The following is a 25388-nucleotide window of genomic DNA, read 5'->3' as shown; positions in this document are numbered from 1 at the left end:
GTGCTGTGTGTGTGCCGTGTGTGTGCTGTGTGTGTGCTGTGTGTGGTGCCCTGCCATCGGAGCCAGGTGAACGCTCAGCCCTCACCATGGGAAGCGACACGTCTAACACAGTGGCCAGGAACTTCTCTGGTAGCCAGGGGACAAAAGCGTGGCTTCTGAGTGCCTCCCTACAGCTTGGTGAGATGCTGTTCCTCGATAAAAATAGAATTTTTAACCAGCAGTCTTGGAAAGCACTTTATACCACACCATTAGGCTTACAGGGCAATAAAAACATTTCTTTGCCTGTCCAAATGTAAAAAGAAAAAAAGAAAATCAATCTCTCTGGAGCCAGTTGTTATTTAATGTTCTTACTTTAGCAACGTGGCTCAGTCTGTCATGGACGAAGTTAGCTTTCTGTGGCGTTTGTTCCAGGAGCGAACAAACGCATTTATCTCCGAGTTGCTTTCACCTAAAGCCAGCCCGGCACAGGACCGCGGCTGGGGGAGCTGGGGGAGCTGGGGGAGCTGGGGGAGCTGGGGGAGCTGGGGGAGCTGCTCTGCTGAGGCCTGGGGCGCTCGGGTGCAGAACGGGGCCTGGGCCTCCTGGTGCCACCCGGCTGTGGGGTGGAAGGCCGGCAGCTCCTCCGCTTGGCACCTTTCCCTCAACGAGGTTTTATTTCAAAATAAAGCCAAGTGCCCCGTGAGCAGGACTGGCAGGGCCTGATGATTAGGGCTCGTGGGCAGCAATGGCATGTTTCCAGGGTCAGCCTGGGCCCTCGTGGGGCTGGCGAGGTGGGCGGGTGGCTGTCGTGCCCTCAGAAGCCTCTCAGCTGCTTCCCAGCGCCACCACCAGAGCTAAAGGGAAACCGAGGAAAAAGGAGATGACCTTACAGGGGGATCAGAGAATCATTAAGAGGGGCATAAATCACATAATCATTAAGGCAGACCCTGGTGTCCCAGGCCGGCAGGACGGGCTGCTCGGGCCATGGGGCACCGGCTGGGAAGGAGCCACCGGGCACAGCTCGGGTTCGAGTGCCCAGCCCGCAGCCCTCGCTCGGTGACGAGCCCAGGGAAGCAGAAAGGACATGCTTCAGGTGGGAGCTTTCCCCGTGTGGGCTGCCCTGCGATCTGCGCTGCGTGAGACAGGTAAGCGGTGGTAACAGCCCCCAAGCTATCTGCCTGCCCTGGCGATGTGAAATGCGTGGGGTTGCCTCTGCAAACTGGTTTGAGATGGCTTAAACACGTGTCCAGTCGGCTTGCAGGCACCAAGTTTCATGCATGTGCAAGAAATCTAAAACCTTAATCACATTTTTCTTCTGTGCTCTCACAGTCGACACAGAACGCGGAACAGCTGCAAAACGCAGTGCGGTGAGATGGGGAGCAGAGCTTCTTGTGAGCATACCTGTAGTGGGAGCTCGTTGCATCTCTCTTACTTTGTGCATCTCTTGGGGATTATTTTGCTGTTGGTTTTGTCCCTAGATAATATTTATTATTCTGGTCAGAACCAGCCAAAAGGCATAAGCATAATGCAGCCTGCTTCTGAACCCCTGGCTGTTCAGAATACCTGCTCCTCTGCATGCCAGCCTGCAGCTTGGCTTTCTGTCCTGACGCTTACAGCCTTCTGAACTCCATTGCTGGAGCCTTGATCCTACAGAGCCTCAGGAAGGACACCAGGGCACACACTGTATCTGGGGAATCTGCACAGGGAGGTCTGAAGACGGCACCAGGAGCTGCCGTGCTCAGAGCAGCCTCTTGCATGACTGCAAACACCCAGCACAAGTCCTCCCCATGCCCAGGACACCAACTGCAGCCGGAGCGGTGAGGATTCTCGTGCCCAGCCCACCTGCAGCTGGCACTGGTGTCCCCATGCCCCAAACTCCAGCAGGAGCCCTGCCCAGCTGCCCAGCATCAAGTCGTCCCATGCCAGAGGGCTCGCAGCTGGCTCTTGTGAGCCACCTCCCTGAGCACACTGCAGCCTCTTTAAGTAGTCTGCGGTGGCAGGGTGAGCTGGTTTGTGAAATATTTTAGTAGCAGGACGACTTGGCAAACCTTCTGTGCTGCTCCGCTGATGACACAGTGCCAGACTGCAAAAATGCCGCAAAAATGCAGTGTAATCAATAGAGTAAGACAAAAGAGCAATCAGTGCTTTATATTTACTTAATTAAATACTATCTGATGCTCGACCTCTAAATCTTTTGGACTAAATTAGGTTTAATATCTAATTATCAGTCACGTGAATGGTATTGATTTAAAATCATGATGTTTAAGTGGTCTGATTTTCAGATATATTAAAAAAAACAATTAAAGCTTTCATTATTGCATATAGGATGGGCACTGGAGAAGTTTTCAGGAAAACAAACTGTTTAGACTGAATGCTATAAAGCTGGAGGGTTTTGTTAAGACAATTTTCTTTTGCTGCCTCTCTTGTAATACTCAGATGCATTTTTTTTCCCTTAATTTAATAAAGGCACTGGTGGAGCACAAGGAATACTGATGAACACATGTCCAGTGAGACGGGCAAGGTAGGTCCTCCAAGCCCCAGGTCCCTGCTAATGGCTAGGCACTTCCTAAAGAAGCTGCAAGCTTTAAAAGCCATATACTATCAGCCCCATAATATCGGCTACAGTGGTTTTTTCCTGTCTCCCCCTGCCAGATATTGAAGGAACTTGAGCTGCGAGGCTGGTGCAGACAGAGCCAGCTGGCTCTTAGTCCTCCCTTTAAAAGTCAGCTTTCAATGGCCATTAGAACAAATTGAGAAGACGTGTGTAATGGCTTTGGCAGGGCTCGATGCAGAAAGAAGGCTGGATAGCATATGAACAATGGGAGGTAAGTTTGTGGAATTCTGTCTTTGCAAACCCTGTGAAAGCCCCTTTCCACTTTGCAGAGAGAGAGGCTTTAAAGTTGGAAATTGTTAGAATACAGCTGCCTTGCCATGCTATTATTTAACAACTTTATAATCTAATACATGCGTTGTCCTTGGTTCTCTGTGCTGCTTACTGTGGGACATTGTAGGGATGTATTTGTAGGTATTTTTTCTGTGTTTTGGAAGTCCTTAATACCAATATTCTTGGCTAAGACTGTAGGTGCTTTTCTCAGGATGGCTTTCCATGGGTGCTACCATTGCCAAGCAAAGTCAGAAAAATTGTTCTTCCCTCTCAAGGGCAACTGGGAATCTTCTGAAATCCAGCTTTTGTTTCTCAGAATGATTCTACCACTTCAAATATTTGCCCACGATGCACCTTCTAATGATGAGCTCTGTATTTGGCACCTTTTATTGTCCACCATTTTCCTTTCCTTTTTACAGGATGCCCACATTTTTGTATTTCTTTGCCTGAATCCTGAGCAGAGTTTAGTTATGTTTGTATTCTATATGTAATTATTTTATTGCAAGCATTGCAGAGAACTCCAGAAGTCTTCTGTGTTGAAAGATAATTTCTGTGAAGCATTAGATACATAAAATTTGCCAGACTTGGAAACTTTTTTGTATAGAGTCTGTTAACGCAGCTGGTACATAAGGGAACGTGTTTTTTTGGATGGTCTTGTTGAATGAGCACATCCCAGGCCCTGGAGCTTGGGATCAGGGTGCAGGTCAGGCTGGAAAGGGGAGGAGAGTTATTTTTTTCCTTCTAAAAAGGAGGGAAAAAATCTGATAAGACTTGTGTGTACTGCCCCTGACAATCACCTTTCTGCGTGCTGGGACGAGATGCCCCTCACAGTAACAGACGCTCCCGTGCCCGGCACTTCGCTGTGCACACCCCAGTTCACACTCAGTCGCACACACACTGTGTGAGCACGCTTGGAACAGGAACAGGAGTTACACTGAGACCAGTCCTTAATAACCCGTTTTTCACACTTTTCACGCTGCTTGGGATTTCTTCCAAGATCTGGCCGGGAGGATGTAATCCTGCTGACATAGCTCTAGGCTTAAAATGAAATCAGTTAAGGATTTCATGATCTTCCTTTCTTTCCACCAAGTTATTCTGAAAGTGTGGAAGGAGGAAATTGAAGTGGTTGGATTTTTCAGCCGCTACTCTCCTGTTATGTGTTTGTTGAAAGGAATCAGTGTTTTGCTTCTTGCACTCATGCAGAAAATACTGCCAGAGGTAACTGGTGTTTTACTCCAGAGCTGGTAGGGAGCGAGGAGTGCTAAGCTCAGCCGGTGCATATCCTTTATCTTGCACAATGGTCCTGAAGCGCGATAAACACCAAGAGAAGAAAGTAAATATAAATTGTATTTTTAGGGGGGATCTTATTATTTACGAGTAAATAAGGGAATAACTTCTAATAAGTAATATGATAAGATGCCTGTGATGGTTAAGCAGCAGCCAGGCGAAGTGCTGTACTCTCCTACAGCCACTGCAGGACGGGAGCAACGCGTGTCCCATGAGCCAGATGCTTCAGATTCCCAGGTCCCAAGGGAGCCTCACCTTCCTGCAGTAACTCATCCGAGCACACGGACAGGGAGGTTCATTTGCAGTGGCTTTGGCGTAAATTCTGCCCCCCAGGGACACATTGCTCAGCATCCATGGGGTTGTTTTGACCTGCGTGTGACAGTCTGTCTTGCACAAGCACTTCTGGAGTTCCTGTCTGTTGGGGCAGTTCACAGCAGGGGTGCTGGTGTTCGTGGGGAGCCCAACGTGGGGCTGTTAGATGGGGAGGCTTTCTTTTTAGGCAGTTTTGTGACTCCATCTGGATATATATCTCCATATCATCAGCTGTTTGAATATGTAAATAGCTATATTGGGAATGTGGGAGAGGGCTGAGAGAAATGCAAAACTGGGATACTCAAGCAAGAAAGGTTCTGAGGTCTGCCTGATGCTGAAATCGACTTTCAGTGGAGTTCAGAACGCATTCAGCATGTCAGTGGTGCTCTGAGATGTACGAGAAAGGAGGGCTGTGGGAAACAGGCTTTTGCTGTGGCTCTTCTTGCCTAGCAGGTTATTAAATTTTCGAGCCACTGTTTTGTTGTGAAATAGCTGTATTGGAAAGCACTCGGATGATAGCACATTAATGCAGCAAATGGAACTAAAGGATAACTGTAATTAAAGCATTAGGACACAAAGAGCCTTTCAAGACGTTCCAGATGTATCCAGCCCTCGGAGAATCAGGGAATTTGGTTGCATTTACCAGCTTTTGTTGAGCTTGCTGGCCACCCAGATCTAGTTCTGGCAGGTCCATGCAAAAACCTTTCAGCAGCTTGTTGCTGTGTATGGGGTTGAAACCGGGGCTGGTTTCACCCCCAGCAGCTGGCTGATGACCTGAGCGTCGGGCTGGAGTTAGAGGCAACTCTCCTCTAATTGCAAGGCACGGAAAAGCCCCTTTTTCTGTGCCTATCCCGCCCCGTGCTGCAGGAGTGCTCGTGTTGCTGGTGGTGGTGGTGTTGTCTGAGTAGTGCCTCCTTGCCCACGCCTGCCCTGCTTCCCAGGCGAGAAGCAATTTATTCTCCTTTCCACCTAGTTCACTATCTCTTCTGAAAAGATCTTGTCAATCAGGTGTAATTGCACTAAGTTAGGCGCAGCAGATCGGCACACAAGTACTGTGTCAGAGGGCCCGGGTCCAGATGAGCTGTTGGTGCAGCACCAGGCCAGGGGAGCCAGCGCTGGGGGAACTGGCCCCATGTCTCTTGCAGGCTTTTCACCGAAATATTTTTCGTTTTTTTTTTTTTTTTTTTCAGTTGTGCTGTATAGCTTTTCTTTCATTTGTCGGAGTTACTTTAGCTTTCCAGTCAGTGGAAATAACACAAAGCTTAGCCAGAAAGAAGATTTTAAATTCCTAGCTGATCTATGCAGCTAGCTAACAAGCGAAGCAGGCTGAATCCCACAGAAAGGTGGGCCACGAGCTAAAGTCCCTTCCACACACTCGGTTTAAGCCGTTTTCTGTAAATAACGCTTTGATGCGCCTCGCCTTGCTGTGGCCTTGTGCGTCCCGGTGCCGTGGGCTCTGCGCAGAGCCCAGGTCCCTCTGCCTCTCGGGAACACCTTATGAATCCCCCAGCGCTGCATTTTAACCTCTCCATCGAGCACTGCAAACTCAAACTGATCAGCAGGTAGGGAAGTGGCAGTGGGGCAGGTGATGCCTGCAGGGCTCAGGCTGCTGCGTGCGGCTGGCAATCCATGGCCACCCGTGCTGGGGAGGTTTTCATGGCCCGTGTATGAAGGAATGAGGGAAAGAAATGTGTAAGAGAAGGCAGGCTGGCTGCACGTGCACCCACCTGGGGCTGGGGGCTCCCGCGTGCTGCTGGCCCCCTCCCAGCACTGATGTGCAGGGGGCTGGGGGCGCCTCGGAGGTCTCCATCCTGCCCAGTGCGTGCTGCTCCTGCTGCTTGGCCTCACGTATTCAGGCTGCCACTGTCAGTTCATTCAGGCAGTGCTGATTAGAGCACTCAGCGAGTAATTAGCTAAACGATTTGTGCTGCGCGCCAGACAGTCCGGTCTCTAAGCAGTCCCTGTACCTCAGTGCTTTGTGGCTTAAAAAAAAAGGAAAAAAAGAAGGGATCTTGTGAAAAGACACCAGAAGAGAACACTTTACTGCACCCACACATGTGACTAGATACAAAGTCATAAAGAGAAAACATCTGTTCCTTCCCCGACACCTCGCACAGCTTGTATTGTTTTGGTAGGGATGATACATATACACCAGAGGGACGCTTGGCCTATGGACTCTTCCACCCTGAGCAGCATCGGACGTTTGGGTGTTACTTTGCACTAAAAATATTTTTCACTAAAAATATTCACCTTCTATAAGGGTAGGGTACACTAATCCCATACAAGGATTACATTTCTGAGGATAATATTTTACGGCACCCGTAAGCTCGGATGCGTGGTGGTTGTCGCTTGACTCTGCTTCAAATGAAAAAAAAAAAAAAGGCACGAAGCCGATCCCTCGCTGAATTACCATTTTCAAAGTGCGTCTTGCAAAAGTCCTTTTCTTTGTCACATACAGGGAAGGAGTTTCATGGTACCGTATGTAAAGGCGAGCTTCTGACTGTTTCATTGGTTTTGGAACTTTCATTGGCTTTTTCACTGTTACTTTAAGGTCATTTTTGTTTACATTTAGTAGCGGTCAAGGCCCACAAGCTGTGCTGTCTGACCAGACAAATCCCACCTTGCTGCTGTTTTTCCCTCCCTAGACATTTTCGGGAGCACCCAGAGTGCAAATGTTTGGGGTTCGATTACACCAAACTCCCCTTCTGTGAGCGCATGCGTTGCAGTATGTCTCTGGTTGGCACCTGCTGTCAGCTGGCTGTGTGCCTGGCTAAATATCCGTGCGCTCCGTGCGGGGGTTATTCGGACGGCAGGGAGCTGCTGGGGCTCGTGGACACAGAGCTGGGTGATGTGGCTGCAGGGCTGAAGGAGAGGGATCCGTCTGTCCGCGTTTGTGCTGCTCCCGGTGTTGGCCCAAGGTCATTTCTTGCTCTGCACCAGTGTTTGTTGCTGAAACTTTCTCACAAGTTTTCTGTGAGCCTTGCAGTAAGAGGCACCTGGACAAGGGGTGTGCCCGAGGGGCAGGGTGAGGTGACCGTAGGGGCACTGCGGCTTTCCTGCACGTGGAAAAAGTGGGGACTGAAAACCAAGGAGACTGGGAGCACTGAGGGCAGGGAGCGACCCGCCGTCACATAGCGATTTGATTCCTGTCCCCAGCGGAGCAGGGCTGCACCAGCGTGATGCTGTGCTGGCGCTAATTAGCCAGGTTAATCCTCAGCATTAAATTCAGCTGTGCTAACTACTCTGGGTCCTGTGCTGCTGCCAGCTTCTGACCCCATCTGCTCCCACGTGGGCCCCGGCAGCGTTGCATCGGGCACGGGGCTGCCCCACGGGAACTGGTAGGCTCTGGTTGCACTGGCGTGGGCAGGGGTGGGCAGTGAGCAAGAGGCAATTTATTTATTTATTTATTTATTTATTTGTTCCCTCAAGATTCCACCCAGTTGGCTTTGTTGCAGGCGGGCAGTGGTTTCACCCAAAGCAGAGGCTGGAAAGTGCAAAGCAAATGCATCTCATACTCTTGAGACAGGCTCGCTGGGGACCGGCACGCGAGGAGCTGCAGCCAGAAGAACAGCCGCTCTCAGGGCTCACAGGCTTAAAAATAACCAGTAAAAACCCACTACCTGTGGGTAGTGCAGAATAAATGTGGCAAAAGGATTTTTAATATGCACTAGCACCCACCAGCACAGATGCTGATGTTACGATGGTTAAGCAATATTAACTTGTAATCTCGTAATTTTAGGTTCATTGCCTCGCAGTGTGCAAAACCCACAGCTGCCAGAAGCGCATTTAAAGGGAAATTGTAGCGCAGGTCCCATTTCAGCTTATTAAGCCAGTGAGTACTAATTATGTTTTTTGATGGATTTCTAAACAAAAGCTTTTTATTTATTTATTTTGCAAAGAAATCGCAACCTGCTGTTGAAGAAAGCGGAGCTCGGCTACTGCTTCTGCTACCCCGAACGGGCGGGCTGTACGGCTGCACCCTTTGCGGCTGTCCCCGCTGCGCCTGGTCCTGCTGCTTGCCCCTGAGCCCTGGCACACCTCGTGCTCGTTTGTTAAAGGTCAGCAGCACCCGAGCTGCGCGGGGATCAGAGCTCACCTCTCCGCAAGACGAGTGTGCAGTGTTTTTCTAAGAAATGAATCTCTAGAGGAGCTGCTAGCCGCAGCACTGGCTTTTTCCAGTTGCCTCTGTAAATTTAGGACATGCTTAGAAATATTTTACACACAGAGGTAACCAGCTTCAATAAAGAAAGGAACTCATAGCTCAGAAAGAAGTACAAAAATTAGGAAGATGATCAAATAAAACATCAGGCATGGAGCTATAAGCATTAAATATTAACGTGAAAACTCCAGGACTGCAGCATAGGATTTGCAAACACTTATGTGCTCGAGGAACTTTAAAAATTAAATTGAAGAAACTTTAATATTTAAGCGCTGTGTTTAAAATTTAACTGGTGCATTTCTGCAGGGCGGTGAGGCCGCTGCTGGCGGGGGGAGCCCCTCGGCGGGCCGCAAGGCGCTGCTGCTGCCCCCAGCAGCACGGTCAGCAGGCTGGAGGTGTTGGGGCTGGAGCATCAAAGTCTGTGCCAGTGCTGTGCACGTCTGTATTGTTGGCCTCTCATGCAGCAGTGGGGATGAAAACGGGCTTGGGGATAAAAATAGGCTTGCCTTAAGGTTTTAGTACACATGCTAAGACTATGGAAGACATTTCTGCAAAGCCAGGGAAATCACTACATGATACTTTCAGTATTTTCCGTTAAAACACGGTAAAATAAATATGCTTTTCATCTCTCTTTAATAATTTTCCCAAGAAACTGTGAAGGCTACAGGAAGATCTAGTTGGGGAAAAAAAAATCCTTAAAGTTTTTTTTTTTAAAGGACTGCATGTAAATCTTTACTGGTGGATGCATTCACCTGAGTACCAGTTTTGGTTTGTAAATGGGTGAATCTCTGGGCTCAGCACCCTTGGGCCCATTCTTGGTGCTCATGGAGCTGCTCCATGCCCCACGTGCACAGCACCAGGGCCAGGCAAGGGGCAGCACCCTGCACCACCCTGCTGGGGGATGTGCATGGCCAGGGGCCCTGCCTGCTCCCTGGCAGTTGTGATATGGAAGAAATATCCTTTAACACTGTACTGGCAGTGCATACCTTCTACTTGTTGCTTTTGATGCTACTTCCAATGGCACTGCGATCCTTTAAATTTTTAAAAATATATTATTATTTTATTTTCTAAAAAGAAGCTTGGTTAGATAGAACTTCCTGAAGATCTCTTCTTTTGGCTCTGGTTTTTGTTCTGATGTGTCACCACTGCTGTGCTGAGCGGCCGTTTTCATCTCCGTAGGATAAATCCTAAATAAGTAATTTCCTTGTGAGAAGAGGGACTGCGCTTAGGCTGCGAGGAGGCTGCACGGAGCTGCTCACACCCTGCCCAAACCTCCCTGCTGGGGAGAGCATCGCGCAGCGCTTGGCACTCAGGGCACAGACCTGGAAATGTAAAACCCAGGAATAAAATTTAGAGCTTGGGAAAACTGGGTATTAATAACGCTCAGCCATATGTACGCTGATTTCTGCAGGGAGAGGTACAATTTTATGGCCAGGGGCAAGCTAACGCTCGTTTTGCGCCTCTGCTTAGCACAGCCCAGGGGTGCTCACCCAGCCAGCAGCTCCTGCGGGAGCCGGCTGCTCTGCTGGCAGGGCTGTGTTTTTGGGACAGGTAATGGTGAATGAAGGCAGAAGGCAAGGCAGAGCCGTGCCAGAGGTCCTCGCACCACCACCAGCCCTGACACTGCTAACCACATCGCCAGCGAGAGCCTCCCACGGCTGGGTCGTTCCCCAGCGGGATGCCAAAGCCCCATAGGATGCCTGTGGGGTTTAATGGTGCCTCGATTATCAGTGAGCAGCAAACAGCAACGCTGGTGGTAGCAACAGGTTATACACCGCTCCCACGGGGAACTTAACAGGTGCGCTTCTGGAAGGACGAAAGAGATTTTCCACGTGCTCATCTGATAAGAGGGTGTTAATGCTTGGTTCACCCAGGTCTAACCCCAGCCTATGCTATACCTAAATCGCCTACCTGGGAAGAAATTAGGGACAGGTGATTTATTTGGATATTGATGTTCAGACGGTGAGCGTGTTTTTAATTTTAAATTCGTATACAAAGAAGGACACACATGAGAGACCATAACCTAAATTTTAATTATGTGAGTAATTGCAGTCCTCGGAGCAGGCATTTGGAGCCAGAAAATGAATAGTGTGAGTTATTTCATCTTCTTAATTAACATTCAAAATGCATTTTTATTAAGAGTCAGTTAAAAGGTCGACTTTAAAACAGCTTCTGCCATTTGCTATCATTTTTCAAACAAATATGGCAAAATTGCAGCAGCTCAAGCCCTTTCAGCTTGCATACGAAAAACTTCTTCATTTAATGATGCTATGTCTTCATTCATTTGTCATTTTTAATTAGCATTTTGAAGTAATGAGCGGTTGTTCTCTGCATGGCAGATCTTAATGCTAGATTGTGCTTTCCTGCGAAAAGTTAAAAGGGAGGGTTATTTGGCACATTCCATTTTTTTGCTGTTTCCTGGCAGTTTGTAATTCCAGCAAAACATTGATCTTCGGTTTACATTCTCCAGAAGTATGTTGGGGTTATTTGTACCCACAGCTGAGAGCACTGTACGGTATTTGTACAGAACCAGGGTAATAAGGAGAGGTAATTGTGCACGAGTACTTTGAAAGGACGAAGTATTTGCACTTGGGACAAATAGTGTCCAGGCAGCGCAGCTGAGCTCCCAGCTTTTCTTGCATCTTACCCAAATGCTAGAGCAATGCTGGTTACGTGCACAGACCCAAGGGTCAAAGCAAGCAGAAAGCAGAGCTGCAAAGCCAAAAATCAAACTAACAGCACAAAAATATAGTACCTCAATACAAAGTAAAGAAAAAAAATATTAGAGAGCAGAGCTGGCCTCCTGGTAATGAGCAAACGGAGCCTGGGAAACCTCCACTTATTGCCTCCTGCCTTTGTAATGCGCAGATCCTGGGACTGTAAGGAGTTTTTACAAGACTTGCAGGCTTGATCAAGAGTGGAGAATGTGCTGTGTATTCATGCAGCAGCAAGCTTTCCAGAACAAAAAGGTCAAACTGTACCTGAGCCCAGATTCTGAAACCTCAGAGTAATGCCGTTGGCAGCCTTTCACCAAAAATGGCATTATTTCCACCAAAATGCTGCATGATTTATATAAACCAACAGAGTGCAAAACCACTTTGTTTCACAAATGTCACCGTCTCGGGCTCTGGCCAAGCTGCTTCCCCTTTGTCTCCCACCCTTCTGCTACCCCTTCGCCCCACTTTTCAGGTACAAAGCCCGGCTTCTTGCCTGGGAAGAGGCAGAACCAGAGGGCTCTTCAGTCTCTAAACTCTTGTGTGTCAGTTACGCAGCATCTCCTCCGCATTGTTAACTTGATTTTTTGGGGGGGGGGGGGGGCACATGATATCTGAATGCAAAAGACTTGTGCGTGGCTCTGTGAATGTGTTTGTGCTTGGCCATTTTGTGCTTGTTAATTACAACTTGGTCGTGGCTCTGAGAAGCAGCAGCTCGCTGCAGAGCGATGCTTCGTTCAGGGGTCTGCCACAGGGCAGCAGCAGGACAGCTCCAGCATCGGCCGTGACGCCCCAAAGGTCGCCCGTCACAGCTTTCCCGAGGATGGAGGCACAAAGGCAGTTTCTAAGAAGGATTTTGAGATGCAGAGCAATTCAAGATGCGGGGTTTCTTCCTGTTATAAACACACGTGTTCATGTGCAGATAAGATTATCTTCGAGCCCAAGTTGCTTTATTGTGGCTATGACTGAGGAGCCTCCCACCACGTTAAAAGCCTTCACCTTGCTCCTGGAGGACTGGTGGGCCACGGTTTAATGCGAGGCTCCGCATCAGGCCCATGGATGGTCTGAAAGACAGCCCCCACTGAGGTGAGCTGCTTCCCAGTGCTGCCAGCACCATCCCACCCCAAACTGGTGGGTGGGAGGCACCTGCCTGCGGCGGGCAAAACGAGAGGGAAAGCGACCTCACAGATCTTTGACTCTTCACTGGCTCATCAGTTAGTGAAAAACAGCACCATGCCTAAGACCTTTTTTCTTAAGACCCTCAGAGATTAATCACATTAAAGTAGGTCTCATAAATAATTCACCACTGCTGACTTAATGCCTTTTTTGTGCAAAGGCCAATTATCAAAACAAACATTCAGCTGTATGTAGATCAGTAAATGAAAAACGTCATTTCTATGACATGTAATATATGTTTTCATTTATAAATTGTACCGGCACATGGAACTTTAAGTGTCTCTCCCTCCAAGCTTCTTTAAAAGGTTCCATTAAAAAAAAAAAAAAAAGAAGAAAAGGATGTGGTAAAAACCAGCCTGCCAAGAAGGACAGAAGAACTTTAAAGGTTGTTATAGCTAGTTTTGTTTCCAGATTAATGGAACTTTATCCTAATGAAACCATTCTTTTACTGGCTCACGTAGATCCAACTTTTTCTCTTGTTAATAAAGCACCATAATTAGCTACTACGGATGGCTGCCTGGGAGGCTCGCAGTGCTCACCCAGGCACAGCACGCCGGCCTGATCCAGCCCTGGGACCTCCCGGGGGAGGCTGTGTGGGCAGCCTCGAGGTCTCGCCACCCAGCATCTGCACCGATGTGTTAGAGAGTGGGGGTCCGAGGGAGCTGGAGGAGTGGGAGCCGAAGAGGTCCTGGTGACCTGGTGGGGCCGGTGGGTTAAAGCCCACGGGTGTGTGCTCCAGCTATCTCCTCTTAGACGGTTTCCAAGGACCTCTGACAAGGCACTTTCAGTATAAGTGGTCTTTTATCAGGGTGGGATGCTTGACTGCAAAACCAGCACTAACCAGCAAACTTGAACAGGTTTGCTCTGGCTTAATGAAAAAGGCTGTGCATAATTCATTAATTCATTCCTGCAAAAATTTGCATTTTTCTTGAAAATATTTTCTCAGTTTTATAATAAGCGAATCAAAGTTATAAATCCTAAATGTGCTTTGTGGTAGCATTCATAAAAATAATATACTTCAAGTGCATTCTAAGCACGCTCTTTAAAAAGCTCTTGTGGCTGATGCACGTAGGCAGAACCTGCAAAATGCTCCCTGACAACTCCCCGCAGCGGTTCGGGGACTTGGCATCGTCCGAACCTGTGCTGTATTAGATTATCTCACCGGCAGCTGACTTTATAACACACGTGGCTAAATCCCTCATCTATATGAAAGTGAGATCTGGATCATTTCAAATTTTAACCTAGATGTGGGTTTGTGGAAAGGCATGTCTTTAAAGTTTTATGGCTTTAGTGTTCAATATTCAGAGAACTCCTTTGACTTCAGTAAAAAGTGATGAGATTTGAGGGAACTTCTGCTTTGCTAGATGAGATATTCGGTGTGATTTAAGTGACTCCGTTGATCTTGCAGAAGAGTCTCTCAAACATTATTCACTCCTCTGAGAAATATGGGATTGTTGAAAGCCGTTAGATTTTTACCATTATTGTTTAGGTTGTCTTATAGAAGGATGGATTGTCCCGTTTCACTGATCACAAATCAGTATCATAAACACTATATTCTGTAATTGCATTTCACGTAATAATTTATAGTTTCTTTAGTAAGAATATGGCTTATGGCATATAAGATAGAAGCAGTAGACATATTTAGCTAATGGATTTTTCTAAGCCACTGCAAAAAATTTATTTGCATTATAACTTCTCCAAACCATCCATTTTTACACTTGTATCCATTTCCAAAGCAAAGCAAAATAATTTTAATCAAGTCCATCTGCTCAGGCTCAGAAGGGGGAGGGAAGGGGAAGGAAAGGCAGGTTATTTTACAGGCGAGGTATTTGGATATGAGGTAGGAGGATACTTTGCATGCTGTGTATTAAGTTTGGGCCAGGTGTGCTCTGTTTCCTCGCAGCCATTCCAGCAGAGGAACAGGCAGCATGGCAGAGTCCCGCAAGGCTTCACCTCGCTCTGCCCTGCTGTCAGGTGGCGGGCGAGCACCCCCAGACCCCGGAGGGCTTTCCCTTGCACGGCTGGCTTGCTGGAATTCCACGGCAAGTGCATGCTAGTGCACGTGCTCCCATGAAAGGTGCAGGGGGTGAAGCTGCACCGTGTGCCTTCCCCGCTGCTTGTGTCGGCAGCCCCGTGCCACAGCCCTGCTGTGCACCTGCACGGGCACTGCGAGGTGCCTGCGGCTCCCAGGCTGGATACGCCGTAGGGCAGCCGGCCTGTCGTCTGAAATCGGAGCTAAGGAAATTATTCTGAACGTCTCGGCTGCTGGAAGGGCTGCCTCCTCAACGCTGCACTCCGACCCCGTGACTGCTGCTCCCAAAGGGCAGTTTTCTTGAAAGCTGCCGCCCTGCTTTTTAGCCAGACACCAAGCCTAGAAATCCTCACGGCTTTCGCTTGGGGCACGGCCCTGACATCTGGCTAATTGCTTCACCCCTTGTGCGCTGCGGCTCTGTGCCTTCCCTGATGAAACGCTTCCCGGTTCAGATGTTTCGCTCCTGCTTATTAACTCTTCCTTTCTGGTCATGCTCAGTGCTACTCTGTCCGTAATGTATTTGGGAAGGAAGTTGGCAGCGGGAGATGCAGCTGGTGAGAAGCAGTTATGCCATGCTTTGCTTTGGTCACTCTGTGGGATTGTGTTTATAACACTGTGTATTTATTGCTCAGGGGCGTAAGGGGTGGCACTGAACCCTGGTGATGGTAGCCCAGGCGGCAGGTTAAGAGGATCTTTCACCCTCCGCGTGCATCCCTAGTGAGCTCTGAATTTCACATCTATTTATTTTTTACCTTTCAGAAGCACCTTACGGAAACAAAGGTGCTCGTTTACCATGCAAGTTGAAGTGTTCTTTGCGTTAAGTTCCAACAATTGTAATGGAACGACAGCACCGTACCCCCCTCCCCCCCCCCCCCCCATTAAAATGCATTACCAAATAACGAACTCCATTACCCAGATTTACCAAGCCTAACTGCCTGTGGGATACAGCTGCCCTTACCCAGCCCGTGGGTCACGTTACCGTGCCGAGACAGTGGGTATGCCCCCGTCAGACCCTTCCTCAGGAGCCCCTCGGAGGCAGGCAGGGCGATGGTGGAGCTGGTCCCCCTGAACCTGCTGTCTGCCAGCCTTTCCCCTGGCGTCTCCTTCCTCTGGATCGCTCCTGGTCACAAAAAGTATTCTTACTGAAAATTTGTCATTTAAAGCATTACCAGTTTCATCAAGAAACTTAGAAACGTTTTTATTCACTAAGCCTGATCTTTGGAACCTATCTGTACATAGCCATCTAGCTCGCTCTGGTTTTCTTTGACACGGCCAAGTTTATACCAGTAAAATTTTAGCTGTAGCATAGATGTTTTTGCACAAGTTGTTACAAGGTTTTGCAAAATGTTTGGCCCAATTAATATTTGCCAGAAACAAGGATGCTGTGTACATGAGCTTCTCTGGAAGACTTAATTTTGTTTAACAATCCAGACTAAGAAGGGGTCTCCAAGACGTGCTGTCATCTGCCACCACTCACCCAAACCCTCTGCCACAGGTTTCATAGGATTTAGGAAATATGCTAGGAACCATATGCTAGCCCAGGCACAAGAATCGTTAACTGATAATGTCGAAAGAAATAATCAGCTGGATTCTTTCTCATCTTTATTTTTGTTGTCTTCTCTTCTGTCTCCTTCATGTTCAGTTTCAGTTTTCCTATCTAGGTTAGGTGTTTGGGGATTTCTCTATCTCCTACTGTGATTTCTTCACGTCCAATTTTCTCTTCTAAAGACAGCTTTTCTGTCCACGGCTGATAAGGCTTGTGTTTGGAAGATCGGGCTTTTTTCTTCACTTGTCTTTACCTCCTTCTTCCCCAGTGCTGTTTCTCTCCCCTGGCCAGTTCTCTCTTCCTCTCCAGGGAGCGTGCCTGGTTTTTCTTTCCCTTCTGTTTTCTTTTTCTTGCTACCACTCTTATCTGCAGCTCAGCTTGTCTCACATCTTTATGAAAATATTTTCTCCTATTTTTTTTTTCTTTTTCCCTCGACCTTCTATTCCTCTTTTGTTTATATCTCATTTATATTCCAAATTAAGTAAAAATTTACTGCTTTTGCTTCAAAGAAGTAGATCAGACTGGGTTCGCAAGGCCTTTTGATACAGGACTATGTCACAAATGGACTCAAAACACCTCTGGGGTCAAGCATAAAATTGTTCACAGCTTGATGGGTAGATGTTATTTTGACATGAGACAAGGTGTTTTTGTTGTTGTTTTGGTTTATTTGTTTTTGGTTTTGCTTTTGTGTGTGAATTTAACTTCATATCCCATGCTTTCTTGGCAAACAGTCCTAAAATCCCTCTTTGTTTCAAAATCATCATTAGTCAGTACGCCCATCTGCTCTGAGGACCCTCGAGGTACTGGCTGAGTCTGGTTTCTCCGTGACTGCTCAGTAGCAGGAGATATTACAATCCACTTCTCCCCACCCTGAGCGGAATGCCACCATTTTGCAGCAACACCGTCTCATGTGAAGATGATATAAGGTAGCTATGATAACTCCAGGAAAAAAATGAGGCTAGGCATGGAGCAGCATTAGGAGTGGCCCATGACCCCTATGAAGCCCTGCAGGAAACCCCTGCAAAGGGAAATTTGGAGAGTAATTTCCAGCACGCTGATCTGTATCGAGTGCTCACCATGTGTGCAACTTGTAATATTCAGGATGAAGTTATACATCGAGCCATTTCAAAGAAAGCTGGTAAAAAACCTCACATTTTAAAGCTTTATTGTTATGTTCAAAGTTGGTATTTTAATAAAGATATTGAATTCCAAGAATGCAGTGAGAATTTCTGGGATATATTTTACTGCTCTTACCTTCATTTTGTATTAGCATTTTATCAGCTGACATGCATATACATACCTATGCATATAAGTGTGTATATGTGCATATGTGTGTGTATTATATATGGATAAGACCTTAAATAGCTTTCGTTGTTGTTACTGCTTTGCTTTTAATTTTGTTTCTGTTCATGTGACTCGTATCTATTCAAGTGGTAAAGATTTGACTTCATGGGCTTCTGCATAGGCTTTAGTTTACAGTTATGTTCTTAGGCTGAGTGTTTCAGAAGTCTTTGGGGTATCTTCTGGAGCAATTAGCACTGCAATAGTGTCAGAGAGATTGCATAAATTGCCACAAGAGTGAGGAGTGAGCAGCCCCTGAATGATATGTGTATTTGTGCTGCATGCTAAGATGACCCCAAACTGCAAGACTTCTCTGGCTAGTTTTAGAAAGCACTCGTTAGTGAGTAGTGTCCCTGAATTCTTGTGGTGGTGTGAAATTTTCTGATTTATCAACATTAAATCACGATAGATACTTATTTGAAAATGTATATGAATATAACCATGCTGTTTATCACCTTAGCTACAAAAAACACATACATTGTTCCAAAACTACAGAAGGTAAGTACAAAGAGATGTAGAACAACTTTCTGACTACAGCATGTAGAATGAGCTAAGTTAGTGATGATTTTGTTAACAATATTTGTCTACTAATAGGAAATCAACATCTACATTGTTTCACAACTGCAGTATTGCTTTTCTTGTACTTTCTGGTAAGCTCTGATCCAATAGGTCTGTTTTCAACGCCTCTGTTCACCTTTAACAAAAACATGAATAACTAAATACAATATCTTCTATTGATTCTTAACTACCCTCCATGCAGTTTCTACAGCTGAACGTATGAAACGTAGCCATAGCCTGTGCCACATGCAACCAGGTTTGAAATGATTGAATTTGCCTCTTTATTATTCCATTCTAATTCCCTTAAGGACTTCAGATATATAATTTGGGGACTCAATCTAGCTCTGATTTTATATCCAGTAGATTACCTTTCAAGTGTCTCCTTGAGTACCTCTGCACAGAAAAAAACAAAGGAACAATATACAATTCAGAGTATTGCCTTTCCTCGCAAATATCAAGCTTACAATGGCTAACAACTGACTTTCTGTTCCTAGGACAGCAGTGTAATATCAGTCTCCAGACATGTTCTTGCAGCATATGACAAGATTTCCAGCATTTCTGCCTTTCAGTCAGAGCCAGTAGCCACTGACTAGATCAAGAAGTGTTCGCATTTTGCTCACTATTCAGTTTCATTTCCATCTAGTTAAACATGAGGGGGACGTAATATATTCATTTTGCAAGAAAATTCTATATTCCTTTGAAGTGATGAATGATTCAGCAAGGCACTATCAGAGTCAATAACAGTTTCGCTAAGCCGTCCTACTCTCCGTTGTCATGTAATCAAAATACACTGCAGTAAAGGACACTTTGCATTCTCCCTTTCCGTGTTACCAGCCCGCTAATATTCTCTATAGCACATAGTCCATACATTATCTAAAATGCCTGTTGCTCGGATCCTCTGCTTACAATGCCTTACAGTTTAGCTATCTGAAGTTTCCATGCACGGAACTATTTTAACTCAACAATAACAGGTCTTTTATATCTCTATGTCTCTTTCATTTTTTAATGCAGGTTTTCTCATCCTTCCTGATGTGAAATCAAATCACAGCTGTAGGTAGCGTCAGAAATGAATCCAGCAACTGAACGGGAGTGGCAGGGAGACTGAATTACACCCTTACACCTTTAACATAGTACCTGGCTGCGGAATTGTGGACAAGCTGGTGGACGGTAGGTCCTGGCAATGTCTGAAGAGTATATATGTACGTACAACTGCATAACGGCCTCTTAAAATCTTCCCTCATATTTACCCTTGAATCTGTGTGGTAAGGAAGTGTGATTGTCTCCATTTTACAGGTAAGGACAAAGTATTCAAGGAGAGCATTCACCGAGGTTAGCTGTACCCCACAGACACTGATTTTCCTGGCCTTTTTTTGCAGACAGTAGGAAGTGGTGTGAGGTATGGTTTGCCAGAGCTCTTCTCCCCACAATTCCTGAAGACGGCTTTGTGGGTCCCACTTCCACCTGCCCCCAAATGGCTTGCCAGAATTGCATGTGAAATCCATGGAAATGTCAGGATTTGCATCTGGATAATCCAGATCTCTAACCCCTAACCTTTGTTCTATCATTTCTCAGTGCACTTGTTTTGCTAGGGGAAAGAAGAGTTGAGTTAAAGCAGGAGGATGACGCCAACAGCAGGCTGTGAAAACACGAAGCTACAGGCACGTGTGCCTGTGCTTGTTTGCTGCAGTGCCTGGAAGTGCAGTGGTAGCCACCTGGCCTCTGCAAAACCTCCACTGCTTTACAGTCAGCTGTGTTTTCATTACACAAGCAGTAACTGAGAATTACAGAGCATTTAAGTTCAAATGATTAAAAAGGACGCTTCCCAGGCAAAAATATTTCCATAAATACTGTCAAAGTGCCAGGAATAAAAATTTCTATGCCACCGCAGAGTTTGGACGTAACAAATAGGTAGCTCATCTCTGGTGCAGTACAGGCATAGAGATTTGTGTCCAAAATGTAATTTGTTTAGACGACGTTAAGCTCCTGAAAACACAAAATTAGAATTAAATACCTTCTCAGCCATAACCATAGAACTGCACTCGTGACGCTAGAATACGCTGGAGCACAAGTGCTTTAGACAAACATAACAGGCTGAACAAACAAGCAAGAAGCACTCCATATGCATAAAGGATGCAATTTGTAAGCATTCTTGTTCTCCAGCAAGGCAGAGCAAGCAGGCAGCAGTCAAAACGATCAGCAATTTCACAGAATGTAGATATTACTATATGTGTCCCCAACTATCATTATTTTAATTGTCACTTTGTCATTGCTGGTGATATTTTCTTAGCTCTTCTTTTCCATATGTCATTTTCTAAATAAAGGCTTGGAAAATAAAAGCCTTACTTTGGGCTGAGTTCTGTTTGGGGAAGACTTACCGTTAGCAGAAAGGGAATTCGATAACTCTCTAAGGTCAGAGGCCAGAAGCTCACACTGTTCTCCTCCACCGTGTGCCTTGTCTTTAGCTCGCATGGTCTGCAGGGCCAGCAGGACCGGGGCAGGACATGGCAGGCTTACTGGTAGGGTCTGAGCTGCATTTGGAACGAAGACTTCAGTCTGAAGCGCTGTAGCCAAGGTGAACTACATCCAGAGTGAGAGATCCAAGGAGGCGCTGGTCTAAGGGACAGGTGAGGCTGTTGTCAAAGATCAGTACAGGGTCTGCGTGTCCCTTTGGTGCTCTACTTTCAAAGGAATTCTTTGCTAGGATCAGATCCTGAGTAGTTGTACAGCATCTGGTGTATACGGAGGAAAAAGAGGGTTGTTACACGTTAAAACGTGTCTTCTGTCTGCCTGTTTTTCAGAGGAAAGGTAATTTCAGTCTATGCATCTCCCTTCAGCCCTGGATACCAGAGGCAAACCACAGAATAAGGGCTACAAAAAGCCTCCAAGAGGCAACATGTATGGTGGCATCATCTGGGGAATAATTCGTTCTGAAAATCTGCATGTTTAGCTTTTACACTTCATTTAATTGCGAAGAAGCAAAGATATATTGGTGATTCTCTGCACAGGCATTCAGCGTGGAGATACATCATTCAGATGGGTCTTCAGCCCTGACGCTAGGCATAGCAGGTGATAAACTGAGCTCTGCCGTGTGAGGTGTGTCTCTGAACACTGCCTTTCTCAGCTGCCTTCTCCATGTGCTGCACTGTGCACCATAATTTTTTTTCAGTTACAAATTTATTCTCTTTTGGTCTGTTTTACAGAACAAAAAAAAAAAGAAAAAAGAAAAGCTCAGCTAGGCTCCGTAGTAATGACACAACGATGCATAGGCAGTGAAATGAGCAAAAATGTATTTTATTGCATAGGATTAAAATTAAAGTTGTACTATGCAACTCATTGACTAGTATTTATGGATGATTTGGATGCACATTGCAATTGGGTGCATGATACTTCTATCTAACATTTATGCCACATTGTTGTTGAAGAGATTGACCTGCTTTAATTTAATTTTCTATAGTTGATTTTCCTGGCCATCAAGGAATTATTTTTATTTTGTATGTACTGAGTGTCATGTTTGTGAAATCCCACCCAACTCATCGTTTTGACACACTTCTGAATTTCAATGTCTGTGATCATGGGTCTGTTCACTCTACTTCATGCCATGTTTGTCTCAGAAAAGGTTATTGAAAAGATCTTAAAATTAACAACTGTAAAGCTGAAACCTGTAAAGCTTCTCTTGTATGCTAATCTCAAACCCTTTTCTTTCTGGCATCCATCCATGTAGCTGAGGGAAGTAAATAGTGGGTCCCCAGACAGATGGCCATTAAGTCCATCACTTGAATGCCAACCAGTCTGGGAGCTATCAACCTTTCTGAGAACTGAAGGGTAAACCAAGTAGTTAAAACAGTGTTTATCTGGCCTCCTGTTTGCATGTTTTCTTCCTAGGCTTTGCTCACATTCTCTATAGCCTAAGGCAATCCCTGGTGAAATAAGGTTACCAAACTTGGTGCTCTGTATTCTTATCAGCTTTATTTTAGTTGTTAAATATAAAGTATCACAAGCTGAATATTATCCTTGGCATGCAGATGAAGGAAACAAACTCTCTTGTTCAGACAGTGGATCATAGATTCATTTAGGTTGGAAAAGGCCTCTAAGTCCAGGTATTAACCTAGCACTGTCAAGTCCACCACTAAACCAAGTCCCCGAGCACCACGTCTGCACATCTTTTGAATACCTCCAGGGATGGTGACTCAACAACTTCCCTGGGCAGCTTGTTCCAATACTTCACAACCCTTTTGGTGAAGAAATTTGTTCTAATATCCAACCCAAACCTCCCCTGGTGCAACATGAGGCCATTCCCTCTTGTCCTATCGCTTGTCTCTTGGGAGAAGAGCCCGATCCCCACCTTGCTACAACCTCCTTTGAGTGATAACGCCTCCCCTGAGCCTCCTTTTCTCCAGGCTAAACAGCCCCAGCTCCCTTACCCGCTCCCCAGAAGGTTTGTTCTCTAAATGTAGCACAGGTAGCCGTGGTGCTATGATCTTAACTGAAGTTTGGGTAGGCTGGAATTTCTGCTAAGGTGATATTCGTATCAAGGAAAGCCACAAATCTGAGGAGCTTGTTTATAGCTGGAGGCTAGCCTAGCTAATTGGACCAAGCAGTTTTTGATGCACGATCCAAGATTTGGACAAAACATTTTGATTCATATTATCTGAACGCTTCATAAAGTGTGATATTTTAATTGAGCCTTGGTGAAAAGTGGTGAAACACACGGGCAGTTTTACAGAACAGCTTTCATATGCTGTTCTTTCTTTCAAAACATTGCTGGTCTTTGTTTAGGAGATGAAAACAGCACAGGTATCAGGGGAAGATCCTTGCCTCTCTCAACTCCATTTGCTGTACATACATTTTTGACATGCCTCCCTGGGGCTGCCACGAGCTCTAAGCTAAATAGTTCATCGTGTCTGCACATGCCATTTTTCTTCCTAGCTGTCCTGTCTATCCTGGAAATTTTGCTACATCTGTTGCCTTTTTAAAGATTTAATTTTGTGTGTTGTGGTAATAATGAGTATTAGTATGGGGTATTTCAGAGGCTTGTGCACAGGGGTAACCAGGTCTTTTTTCTGAGAACAGTATTTAAGGTTTCATCAAAGTTCAGCCTATACTTTTCAGAGCATGTTGTATTTATCAACTGAACCTGATCTACCGTTCCGCTAAATTGATGATTTGGCCAGAGGCTGTCAACCATAAAGTTTGGTAGTCTTACAACGTTGTTTCCTAGCCTGTATTTCAGGTTATCCTAACAGCTTTTTATCTGTAGTTCCCTAGATTCTTGCAGATTTCTCTGAGTGTTATTTGGTCATGGAGTTATGTAGCACTTTAATTTTCCAGTTTGATCCGACCTCTGCTCTTTCAGTCTTGGTGTTTCTCTGACAGTCTATTCTTGTTACATTTAAAGAAAAAGTATTTCTCCAGCATCTTCTATAATAAAAACTATACGGATAAATACTTCAGCTTTTCAAGAGAGTCTTTATCCTACAAAATTACTTTCCTTATACCCTTGTGGCTAAGCCTATTCCTTAGCTCTCTTGCAACTCGCCTGCTTCTGAGATAATTAAAGTTTTTATATCTTTGACTGTCTGATCTTTACATTCTCTCTAAGCTCATCTGTTACATCCTACACTTAACTACCAGAGTTTATTACTTGCACACACATCTTTGAAAGAAAAAGATATCTGTGCCACATCTCTCGTGCTGTTGGCATGATGACCTCTGACCTCCATAGTTCCATTCTCTATTGTAAAGTATTAAGAAAAAAATTTCTCATGCTTCTGCTCCTCTGAGTATTTCTTAACAATTTCCTTCTTCTACTTCTTCTTCTTCTTCTTCTTCTTCTTTTTTTTTTTTTTTTACAAAATGTATGGTTATTATTGTTTTTTTTTTCAGATAGTACAGTTTTATTGGGGTTATTAAACACTTGGAAAAGTTTCAGAAACAAAACTGGCATCTTAAGTGTTGTACTGCTAAAACATGATATTAGACTCAAAAAGAAATCATAGCTTTATCCACAAAGAAATCAGTTGCTTTTTTGTCTCCCGATAGACATTATTAGGATGCGAAAATTCATTACAAAATTAGTATAGTATTGGAAAAATGGCAATACATTAAATAGCTAAAATGGGCATATTAAGTCTTTAATTAGTCTTTTACTAAAATAATGTCCACAATCGGCAAATCTCTGTAACTCTCTAAGTCCTTGATTAAGAAAAATATTTTACTCCTTGGTGGAAATTTAAAACTGAAAGAAGACCTTTTAAGAAACTGATGAAGATGTACTTTTTGTAATATTTATCTTTAGCATTACTTTTCACAAATAGGTAAGCAAAGTCTTTTGTCAGGATGATGTTCTGAAGTGAAGATTGCCAGAGATATTTGGGTAAACAAATAGGTTTTCATAAATGAAATTCAGTCATTGGAATTTCAGCTTGTATTCTCCCATATATATTTGTTCTGCTGCCTGCCAAGTTCTTCATGTGGACACTCACATCCAAACGCTGTCCTCAGTCATGTGAGTAGCCTCTTTTTTTGCACAACAAAGTACAAGGGGAAGCAGTTCAGGAAAACAAAAGAACTTAACTAATCTAAGTCAAGAAAACTGAAAAGAAATTGTACTTTACAATAGGCATGCATATGAGAAAACAGAATGAAAACAAAATTGCAATCAAATCTCAGAAGCATATTATGGGAAAGAAAGTTATAGAAAGGAAAGAATGTATTGTGGATAATTTCAGGAACTATTAAATGTTTAACTGCCAGTTCAAAAGGAAATAGCAGAGCTGTTTCAGGACGAGGTCCTTAAATTTATTTGTTTATTATTACTATCCATCTACAATAACTTGACATTCAATCTCTCTTGCCCATCCTGTTTTATCCCCATAATGTTTCTCTCCTCCATGAAGCACTCTCCCACCCCCAAAACAAACAAACAAACAAAAAAACTGGGGCACGCACACGAATCTGTGTAGAAAGTAAACCTGATTTCCTTTGGTATTATAGCATATACCAATGCAAAAATTATTTGAGAAAAAGGAAACCTCTGAAAATAGCAGTAACACTGCATTTCTGGCATTATTTTTCTGTTATTTTAATCCATGTAAATCATGTGAAAATTTATCACTGCATAATAAAACCCCACCAGTAACATTTCTTGCATTATTATTTGATAGTCATGCTAACCTAATGCCCCACTAGTACATTTCCCGTTAAAATTCCCAAATTCATAAAATTTGAAATATAATAACCATAAGAAATGAACTTTTTTAAAAAATGTTTTTGTGATATACTGAACATGAAAAGAGTATTTTGACAACACTGACAATACTAGCAATGCATCTATTTAATTTAATCCTCAAAGTGTTTATCTGCATGTATATTTGGCTAGTTTCCTCCTTCTCTGCACTGCA

General features: G+C 44.9%; 1 long non-coding RNA gene across 9 annotated transcripts; it reads left to right on the top strand.

The window, feature by feature from the left end:
* Positions 1–498: 498 nt before the first annotated feature.
* LOC310901246 lies at positions 499–25365 on the top strand. 9 transcript variants are annotated; one of them, XR_014585657.1, is made up of 6 exons: positions 499–2100; positions 2446–2500; positions 2632–2804; positions 19000–19155; positions 20451–20612; positions 20787–25365. It is a non-coding gene; the product is annotated as an uncharacterized lncRNA (long non-coding RNA). The 9 variants fall into 9 exon arrangements; XR_014585660.1 differs by lacking the exons at positions 19000–19155; positions 20451–20612; positions 20787–25365 and adding exons at positions 8202–8294; positions 9801–11039 and having other exon boundaries at positions 1947–2100; XR_014585658.1 differs by lacking the exons at positions 19000–19155; positions 20451–20612; positions 20787–25365 and adding an exon at positions 11490–13160 and having other exon boundaries at positions 1976–2100.
* Positions 25366–25388: the final 23 nt, after the last annotated feature.

The sequence above is a fragment of the Anser anser genome, assembly GCF_964211835.1.
Source record: "Anser anser genome assembly, chromosome: 6".
Classification (NCBI taxonomy): Eukaryota; Metazoa; Chordata; class Aves; order Anseriformes; family Anatidae; genus Anser; species Anser anser.
This window is presented reverse-complemented; position numbering and strand designations above follow the sequence as displayed.